Genomic DNA, 10,692 nt, shown 5'->3' on the forward strand with positions numbered 1-10,692 from the left:
AATTTATAGTGGTGTATATGCAGTGTCCTCCATAAGTACTGGGACAATAAAGGAAAACATGTTGCTGTTTACTTTAGAGTCAAGTAATGTTTAAAACATTCTAGGTAAATATGAGACAAAAATACATTCCATATAATGCATTTATACTGTACAAACTGTATATTCTTTTCCCTTCCCCTAACCCAAACCCTAACCCCAACCATCACATTAAACTTTCTGCTACTTCAGATTTTCAAGAAACATTGTTCTGTTTGATTCACGGGGACCTCAAAATACCCACCCCCCCACACAAACAGGCAGTTGAGTTCCCAATTCTGTGAAGTTTGTCAGATAGACTAAGTATGAATTAGCATTTAGCTAACTGGCTAGCAGAGCCAAACAGCATTGCCATTTGTTTACATCTTAACTGCATAGCTTGACATGGCCTTACCCAATTTGTTGCATGTTCCTGGGTGCAAGGTTTGTGTAAATTTTAGGGTTTGTGATGTCACTAACCCAGGAGGAAGCTCATTTGTAGTTTATGAGAAACAATTTCTTTTAAAGAAAATATCTCCCTTTGCATTCAGCTTTCCCTTACAAAAATTAACCATGGTTTTACTACAGTTAAAACCAAAAAAAACATGGTTTCTGCAGTAAATCCATGGTTTTGCTGATAGTAATCAATACACCAAAAAAACATGGTTACTACACTTTTACAACAATAAAACCATGGTTACTTTTCGTAAGGGTTGAGCTTTGTAACTTTGCAGACATCGTTCATGCTTAAACAACAACATTAAACACTAACTGGAGTTAAAAAGATTAAATCACAATCAAGGAACCCTTTAATAAAATGTAATATTCTGTATTTTTGCCTCATTTTCATCTTACACAATTCTTGTCTCCACAGAAAACAGAGCAATTTTGTCTTTACTTTTCCAATACTTATGGAGGGCACTGTATGGCTTTTTGAGACTGGTGTTGTGTTTTATTCAATACAATAGAACAGACATTTATAACAATACGTAAGGAATAATTGACGACGGGCCATTGAATTTTAAGAAAATAATGCACACCCAACGTGGTAATGTGGCACGAGCAAATAATTCAAACGACCAGAGTCAATTATACCACGGTTACCACAAACATTGCTCTGGTGCCTATTTTTAAGACATTTGACAGGTTAGGTGTGCAGTTTACTGAAAATAATCAACACTCATGGAACAATTCTCAGCCAATCGGAATAAAGCATTGAACAGACCCGTGGTATAAATACCAATATTGCAGGAAAGGAAATCTACTGCATACTGCTACAAACATGAAACACTTGATTTCTTATCATTTGTGATGTTATCCATTTGTCTGCATGGAACATGACGTTATATCAAACTTTTCGAAATACAACAGACTGTGCAGAATAGCGTGTGAGAATGTCATTATGTTATTAGTGTTGTCACAATCAATAGAAGGATGCAATATATACGTCACTGCCTGGAGGGTTGGGCAAGGTACTCAAAATATTTAGCTTACTGGGTGTGCGTCATTTTCATGTCACTATAATTATTTACTTATTTATTTTTCGAAATTCTTGGTGTATCTTAGGTTTTTAAACTGGGTGGTGCGAGATGCCGGGGGCCCCAGTTTTATGACATTTTATAAAATACATTCATTTATAAAAATCCTCTGTAATTAAACCTCAGAAAAAATAAGGTTACTAACCATCAACCAACTACCACAAACTGTATCATTTAATATGTTTTGTTTAATTAAAAATGTAAGTTTTTGATGCTTTTCTCTGGGGGGCCGCGAAGGGATGCACCCTACGGGAGGGGGTGTTGGGGTTTTGCACTTCAAAAAGTTTGAGAGTCACCTATTGTACAATACAGTGATGCAGCATAAAGTTAAAACAACTTGTTTTTGCAGTTCAAGTCAATTCAACATACTAGTTTTGGCTTATACATTTTTTTAAGTTAAAGTAACATAAAACATATGTCGATTTGACAAAACTGCTGCAGATAAAAAAATGCAGCATGAAGTTAAAACAACTGATTATACAATTAGTTTCAACCTACTATTTTAAGTATTTTGACTTGAGATAAGTTGACATAATTTATAAAAACAAGTTCAAATTGTTTAACTTAATTTGTTAGGTTAAAGTAACAACGACATATGTCGATTACAAGTATAAATAATTTGGTCTGCCAAAATTTAGCAAGCTTAATAAAGCTTTTATTTGCTCACAAATAAATGTATCCACGCAGCCATTTAAACTCAATAAAGTAAATTATTTTAAAGTGGACATCACTACTTCTGACACAAAATGTAAAATCCATATTTCGAAATTATGAGATCAGGAGCATTAAAGTTTCATTTCAGTCATTGATTTCACTTTAATTTCAATCTTTGACTTAGTCAATATATCAAGGTTATTTCTCAAAGAATGTTCTTTACATTATGTAGGATGATTTAATGTAGAAAACAGTAAATCACAAAAAATGACATTATAGCTGGATTTCCCAGACATGGTCACAAATAGCCCACATAACATTAATACATATGACTCGACTGCAGAAATATTCTCGGTACAAATGTAATCAAGCATGTGACAATGCGAATTAAATTAGTTTTGCTGTTGAAAAGCTATGTGATTTAACAAATAGCGACACTATAGCACCTCGATACTGAATGTACTTAAGCTAATTGCTTCACTATTTAAAACACTAATTGCCTGTATTTGGCTCCATTAGTTAAAAGAATTAACTGTTAAATAGTCAGTAAATGGGTATTACAGGAGAGAGAGAGAGAGCAAATTACTCTAAACTGATTAATTGAAACATGCACTTATTTATTATTGATTTGATTGATTCTTCACCATACAGTATAGCCATATATGAGCTGCTTAAAATACAATCATTGTATATATTCACTAGTCTTGACATTTACAGTAAGTAAATCAGCATATTTACTACATAGCTCCAGAGTCTGTATTTATATCACACACCTTTGTGGGGCAATTTAGTTGGTTATGATATTGTAATACAGTATTATTTCCCCATGATTTATACATTGTATCAGTGGTCCACCTTACACATATTCTGTTTCTGGTATTTGAAGATTCCTTTTGAGGATTGGACAAGAAATTGGATAAAATATTTCTACATTCCTCAGTGTCAGCCAGAAAGAGCCGTAGACGTGAAAAAGTGTATGAGCCCTTTGGGCACTGCCTGCCACCCATGAAGAAACAGTGTGTTGCCAGATGAAGGCTTATCCCTATGTACCCTCAGTGTAAAGGCATATTTTATATTCAGACACTACATATTTTTCCTCTTTCCCTTCTCTCATCCTCACTGTATTCTCCTGCGCTCTCTCCCACTCACACATCCAAATATTTTCAATCCCACAGCCACTGTACTACCAAACTACCAGTCCAGGGCCACTAAACTAAACTAATCACCCGTGTTGGTAGGAGAGCCGTTGCCCATATGTCTTTCCATCCCCAGCATTCCCAGAACACCTAATCTAATCCATATAGCTCCCTAAGGACGTCACCGCCGTGCTGTTTGATCTGGAAAAGTCAAGGACGCTGGCCAGGCATGGCTATATCCACCAGGCCATGCAAGGTCATCCTATTCCTTTCCCTTGCCTACTGTTCGAAAGCTCCCCTAATGCCTGTTAGATTGTAACAGATCCAGTGGAAGTGGTTATTTGCTGAGAAACGCCGATGCAGCAGGTCATCTCAGTAGCAATGTACTGAATGATTAGGTACGTAGAGCCAAGTATCAGACCATGTCGGTCAACAAACATATCATTGGTGATGTTATTCTGCAATGTACTGTTATCGCTGATGTTGTTTGTACAGGTTTATTGTTTGCTTTTTCTGAACATGTCACATTATGCTTTAGTGGAAGTGTCATATGGGGCTCGTGCAGTATCTAGGGATCTGAAAATGTACCGTACGGTGCTTTAATGGAATACAGATGAGAAGTGATCCTGTCCATGCTAATCGCTGATACTGTAGCTTTGCACAGAAAATGTACAGGTTTGGTTGGTTACCACAAGTTTTTGTGGTTTTGTGTCATACGGTTTTGTTTAAACTGAAGACAAAACTACTGTGCATGGCACGCTAGGTGAGGTACTTGTAACTCGTGTAACTCGTTTTTAGTCAAACCGCTTATATGCAAATACTTCTGCACCCCGCAATACACACACCTTGATGTTTTCATGGACATTAGAGAGGAGGGAGAAACACGGCTCACCGTGTTGAAATATGATTGAATGACTTGAACTCAAAAATAAATGGCAGATGTTGATAATAGTGGCAGGACTATGAATTCTGTGTTTGTGGCAGAACGGTAATTTTCTATTAATCAGCAAATCCTGTACCCAAGAGGTTTCTCTAAATACATTCAGGAAAACAGCCTCTCTCGTTTTCGTCCTCTTTCTGAGTCATTACCTGTTGAAAATTGATCTTATTAAGGAACTCTGCTGCCCACATCAAAGCTTGCTCATCATTCACGATGATAGAGGCTCGATTGCCAACTCATGGACAGTTTTAAGATGGTTTAGAGATTGATCCAGTGGTTCTCAAAAAGTGAGACATGGAGGTGTTGTAAGGGATGTTGCCGTCAGCACTATCATGATGTCTACACAGTTTAAATTTGCGAACTTGTCTGTGAAATTCGGGCGAATTAATTAGAGCATCAGAGTTTGATTTCAGTCATTGATTTCACTTTAATTTTAATCTTTGACATCCTTACGTAGTCAATATTAAAGATATCAAGGTTATATTTTCACCGACAATTAACAAACAATTTAGATGCGTTTTTTTACAGACAGGGTCAAATTTATGCAGATGCTTTCATAAGGCGATCTATACACTGTATTCATTTTCACAAAATACCTTCCAGGAAAATTTTCTTCTACAAATATTTCAAATGAAAGAACAGACACTCTGCTTTTAAACAAATAAACAAACAAAACTGCACTGGGTTCATCCTCTCAAATATGGGTAGGTTTCTTCAAAAATACCAAATTTTGAGCAAAAAGCTGAAATAATTGCATTTTTGTAAAGGACTTTTGTTAGAGATAAGATTCAGCACGAATATCAAAACATACACAGAGTTTCAATTTGTAGAATTAGCTGATGCTTCAGTTTTTTTATAAATTGGGTAAGAGCGCCACATAGTGGATGAGAGTAGAATTAAAGATTACTGTAAAAACTCGTCATGGAAGCATCATTGGTTATAACTCATCAATTGCAGGGAAAGAGTTAAAGGAATAGTCTACTCATTTTCAATATTAAAATATGTTATTACCTTAACTAAGAATTGTTGACACATCCCTCCATCATCCGTGTGCGCGCAAGCAAGCGCCGGAGCGCGCCGCGCCACCTCGACAGCACCTAGCCTAGCCCCATTCATTCAACGGCACCAATCAGAGACAAAGCCAGAAGTGACCAAACACATCAACGCCCCTCCCATTCAAGACGAGCAGCCACACAAGCAAGTTTGGTGGCACAAAACAAAACGTAGCGCCTTTCCAAGCGGATTCAAAAGAGGAACTATATTTTATGGTTTAACAAGTTAACAGACAAAGATCATGGGCGGCCTCGCCATTACAGCCGAACGCTCACTGTTTACATTCATTGCTCATTTAAACAACACTTAGTCAACTAATGTGGTCAACCAATGCACCGTTTGAAAGATAAAAGAACACGAATTCATTTGCGTGTATGCATTCAACAATATAAATAACTTAGTAGGAGTTTTTGGTTATTCTGTATGAAGAGTAAAACAATGCAAAGCTATAACAAAGCGGACGAACCCTTACCTTTCGTGCTCTAGCAACGAGATGTCTGGTCAAATAATGGTAACATGTATTGCTCTTCGAAGAAAAGTAGTCCAGTATCCAATATCCATAGTAAATATTTGCACAAAACACACTGACTGGTAAAAAAAGGGTTTATATGTCCATTGTTTACACTCTCGTATCTGGTAAACATGTCGTCATACTCCCGTTCACTCGACGATTATGTCTTTCAAAACACATTTTTCGATAAATCCAAACGCGTCAATGCATCTAGTAGAGTGTTCTAAACAAAATGAGAGTAGTTCAAGTCATTTCTGATAAAAACTACCCCGGCAAACTTATAAAATAGTGAAAGGGGGCGTGTTCTGCAGGTAGCGTTTGCTTGTGCGTATGCAAAAGTTTTTTATAAAAAAAATGGACAAATGACCAATTGAAATCATGTAGCGTCTAGTGACGTGTAGCTAATGATATGACGGATACACCCATGTGCGGATTTGCATAATGCTTGTATATTATAGTGTTGTTATCTGTGCGTATACATTAGCACTCAGAAGAGTTACGCACTCGTGCTCGTGCACATACAGGGCTTTGAGACGTCACCTGCTTGTTAGCACTTCTTACAATGGACTAGCATCGAGGACAGAAGTTTTTTCTCTTTCTGCTGCCTTGGAAGAACTTATGCGAAGCAGTGATGAAGAAAATGTCGAGGATACCGAAGAAGAAAGTGTTTGCAGTGTCGATTTGGAACAAGAAGAAATGTTTTTACACGGTCTAGATCGGTAAGTTATAAGTATTTTAGCGATCTGTACTGTATTATTCTTACTTCGTATTACATTTGTTTAGTGAAAGGCGTTTATTACTTTGACTATTATACCTTATTAGTGCATTGATGCATCGTGTAATCAAAGTATTATTCAATTGCTATTGCGATATAACGTATTTGAAGGAAGACTAGTAACTTGCATGCGCAAATAAGGGCAAAATGTAACAAGCTCTTTCTAACTTGTTATTACAGTAGAAAGTGAGTTTCTAATACAGTTTGTTGTAGCCATAATACAGTTTGTTGTAGCCATTAGCATCACTTAGAAACACTTATGTAAAGCATATGAAACATGTTTTACTGTATGTAAAAGTAAAAAGATCTTATTGTGTCAATGGGAGGAAAATGCAGTGAAAACGTGATAGTTCGACTGTGTAATATTATCTGTTGCATTAGAAGATGCATTTCTAAACCTATTTGTAAATGTCAATAGGGATGCTGACACTTCTGATGAAGAGTGGTTACCAGAGGCCTCTGGACCACAGACAAATCATTCCTGCCTTTCTAAACATCTTCACCTGCGTTCACCTGTGCCAAGGGAAGAGGAAAGAAAAGGACACAGATAGAATCTCCATCTGACTCACGCAGTACTGTATGGTTGGTGAAAATACAATGCTGTTTTGTGCATGTTTATTTAGAAAAGAAAACTGTACTTTGAGGCAGACTGTTGACAGATTATTGTAAGATAGTATTGTGAATGTGTGCAAATGGCATCACTAGAACAGGTCTGATGGTACATTACACTGCTATTCATAATCCTAAAGTGTGAATTTTGTGTATGAATAGAGCAGGCATGATGGTACATTACTCTGATAGCCATAATCCTAAAGTGTGAATTTTGTGTATGAAAAGAGCAGGCATAATGGGGTCATTACTTTGCTATTCATAATCCTAAAGTGTGAATTTTGTGTATGAATAGAGCAGGCATGATGGTACATTACACTAATAGTCATAATCCTAAAGTGTAAATGCAATACTTTGTAAATAGTTTGTATTTTTGACTCGTGTCACAGCACTGCCAAGCTATGTGCAATACTTTATCACAGTTTGTTGATAACTACTATATTGTAAACATATAAAAACCTATACATAAATTTGTTCTTTAATGTTGTACATTTTCCTAAACCATGCAAAATTATGTAAGTAAATAAAGACATTGTTTCATTTTATATGAGTAAGTAATTGGGTGTCCTTTTGGAGCCTTCAAATAGCACACCAAGAAAAATGCACATAAATACCTTTTAAAATATATCCAGAAAGTTAGTATTTTCCAGAAAAAACAGTGTATATTATTCTGTCACATACTAAATAAAAATAAAATGTGTGGAAATGGTCAGATAAACATGTTAGACCTCAATGTAGAAGGTGGTAACCAAGTGTCCCTTTGGAGTCTCCAAGTGGCTTTTTTTGGAAAGACACCCAGACATACACTAACAAAAAAGCTTGTAAAAACCTCATTTTTGCTTGTATCAACTTCAAATTTTACAAATAGACTGTCAAGACCTGTGAGTTTAGATCAATTATATTTTCAGGCTCATTTACCACTGGTTGGTTAGTTATTTTGCCATAGAAATGTAAGAATGAAAATATTTTAAAAAAGAAAAAATCTTGAGCGCTGTATTTCTGCTGCCATATCTATGAAATATTTATTGCTAGAACAGTTCTGCATTTCTAGTAGTGAAATTTGAAGTGTTAGCTTTCAAAAGACACCTTGGTTATGTTTGTAGACAGTAGGATGCATGAGCAACAGCCTTTTTATTTTGGGTATGCCATTTGCCAGAGTGGGGGGGGGGGCTGGCTCGACGTCTAAGAGGTTAATAGTACTGAAAAGTCCGCTCCCCTTCTCACTCTCATAATTGGAGAGGGAGGGTGTTACTGCGCCGAGTTGAGGTGCTCCCATGGGTGCTGTTATGCCATGCAGTGTGGTTCCTCTTTTGAATCCGCTTGGAGGAGCGCTGCGTTTTGTTTTGTACCACCAGGCTTGCTCGTGTGGCTGCTCGTCTTGGATGGGGGGGGCGTTGATGTGTTTGGTCACTTCTAGCTTTGTCTCTGGGTGGTGCCGTTGAATGAATGGGGCTAGGCTAAATGCTATCGAAGCGTCGCACCGCGGTCCAGCGCTTACGTGCATGCACACAGATGATAGAGGGATGTATCAACAAATCTTAGTTAAGGTAATAACATATTTTAATATTGAAAATGAGTAGACTATTCCTTTAATACATATATTAATTTGTGTTCCTCATGAATCGAACCTATGACCTTTGTCTTGCTAACACTTTGCTATACCAGTTGAGCTTTATATGGTGTCACGTGAACTTACAACCCTATCTCATGAAAATTCATACATATTTTACGAGATGGCTAATCAGTGCTTTAAGTGGCCCAAAAGAGGTGCCGGTACTCTATATACATACATACATACATACATACATACATATATATATATATATATATATATATATATATATATTTTTTTTTTTTTTTTGCTGACTCGACTCTTATATTGAAGGGGTTTTATATTCAGCAGTCAACAGACGACCTTGTAAAAAATAATAAATCCTTTTATAAGTTTGTGGATTTGCTTGAGCTATAAATAGCTACTGAACATAAATAAAATGTGCAAAAGGATTTTGAAAAAAATACCATTAGAAAGAGCTACTGTAGAGCTTTTGAACATAAATAAAATGTGCAAAATGTAGATATGTGAGTAAAATTTTCAGCATGGTTAAATGCTAAAACTAGTTGTTCAGATAGAAAGAGCTTGAAAAAAAAACTTTAAAATGACACCAAGACCATGTCTATGGGTTCAAGAATAACAAAATACTGGCCATTTGAAACTCGAAAGTCATTTATTTTGTCCCATTGTTTTCCATTTTGCGGGTGGTAAAACTACTGTGCACGTCGTTCAAATTCTCATTCACTTGTAGTTTAGCAATTAAACTAAATGTATATTACAATTTCAAGAATGTTTTCTGCACATCGCCTGATGAAATCCGAAGTTGCGTCAAGGGGAACCAAAGTGACAGCCGCGACAGCGGAGATTATCACGTACCTACAAAAGGGTATTGAATGAGGCTTGCGTCTGACCTGCAGCTATAATTCTGGCTTTCTGTGATGTCAGCCAGCGAGTCCTCTGATTCTGACCTTGTTCTTTTACTACTCAGAGTCTAAAACAACATATTAAGTGTTCATTGTATTTTTAATTTAACCGAGCAGCTATGGTTGCGCGCTTCATACCCAAACACACACCTTTCCAGAGCAGGTTGACACTGACTGACAGAAGCAAAAGCGACGCATTCGCTTTTAACTTGTAAACGCACGGGTGTATGGGTAATGTAGTCTCTGCTCTCTGTGGGACGAATTAGGAAGCATACATTAAGGGCGCTCTGAAAAGCAGCAGCGCAGCCAAAGGATTAAATGAAACCTCTGATTTTTAAACAGATGTGCAAATGAGCGTTCCGGTACGCTAAAAGCACGCTCTGGGAGCACAGGGAGGTGGTGGTATGCTCAAGAGCTATATTTGGAAGTGGCGGTACTGAGTACCGGGGCGTTCTGGCCCACTTAAAGCACTGTGGCTAATTTGTATTCATTCATACGACCACATTTGTAAGTTTTTGTACAATTTGCCTTGTCCCTGTGGCGTTGGGTTAAGTTGTAGGGTTAGGGGCTGGGTTTCGTTGTTGTTTTGTTTTCATACTAAACATACGTTTTTGCACGATTAACTTCGTATAAATTCATATGAATTAGACTACTCTTAATATATGTACGAATTCTCGTGAGATCAGGCTGGAACTTACCACAGTCTACTTGTGCAAAAAGCATAAAAATCAACAACAATGTTCTTGCATGCCTATTTGAATTGGCAGAGAACATTTTCATTTGTATTTTTGAATAAAGACTTAACCCGTTAGAACTTGAAGCAAAAATAGATTGTTTTCACACTTTTTTTGACTGTCAAATTCTAAGACAATATACTATCATGAAGTGCAAGGTAAAAAAAAAATTAAGAAAACAAATGACTTTCAATACATTACAATTATTGATCATTACTGTGTGTTGTGAGTTCGTAATTAGAATAAAAAAAA

The 10,692-nt window shown here is 36.7% G+C and overlaps 1 long non-coding RNA gene across 1 annotated transcript; it reads left to right on the forward strand.

Annotated features, from left to right (window-relative positions):
- Window positions 1-5,570: 5,570 nt before the first annotated feature.
- On the forward strand, window positions 5,571-7,776 carry LOC141365656 (uncharacterized). Its single transcript, XR_012370727.1, has 2 exons — window positions 5,571-6,566; window positions 7,041-7,776. It is a non-coding gene; the product is annotated as an uncharacterized lncRNA (long non-coding RNA).
- Window positions 7,777-10,692: the final 2,916 nt, after the last annotated feature.

Source organism: Misgurnus anguillicaudatus, chromosome 8 (genome assembly GCF_027580225.2).
Source record: "Misgurnus anguillicaudatus chromosome 8, ASM2758022v2, whole genome shotgun sequence".
Lineage (NCBI taxonomy): Eukaryota > Metazoa > Chordata > Actinopteri > Cypriniformes > Cobitidae > Misgurnus > Misgurnus anguillicaudatus.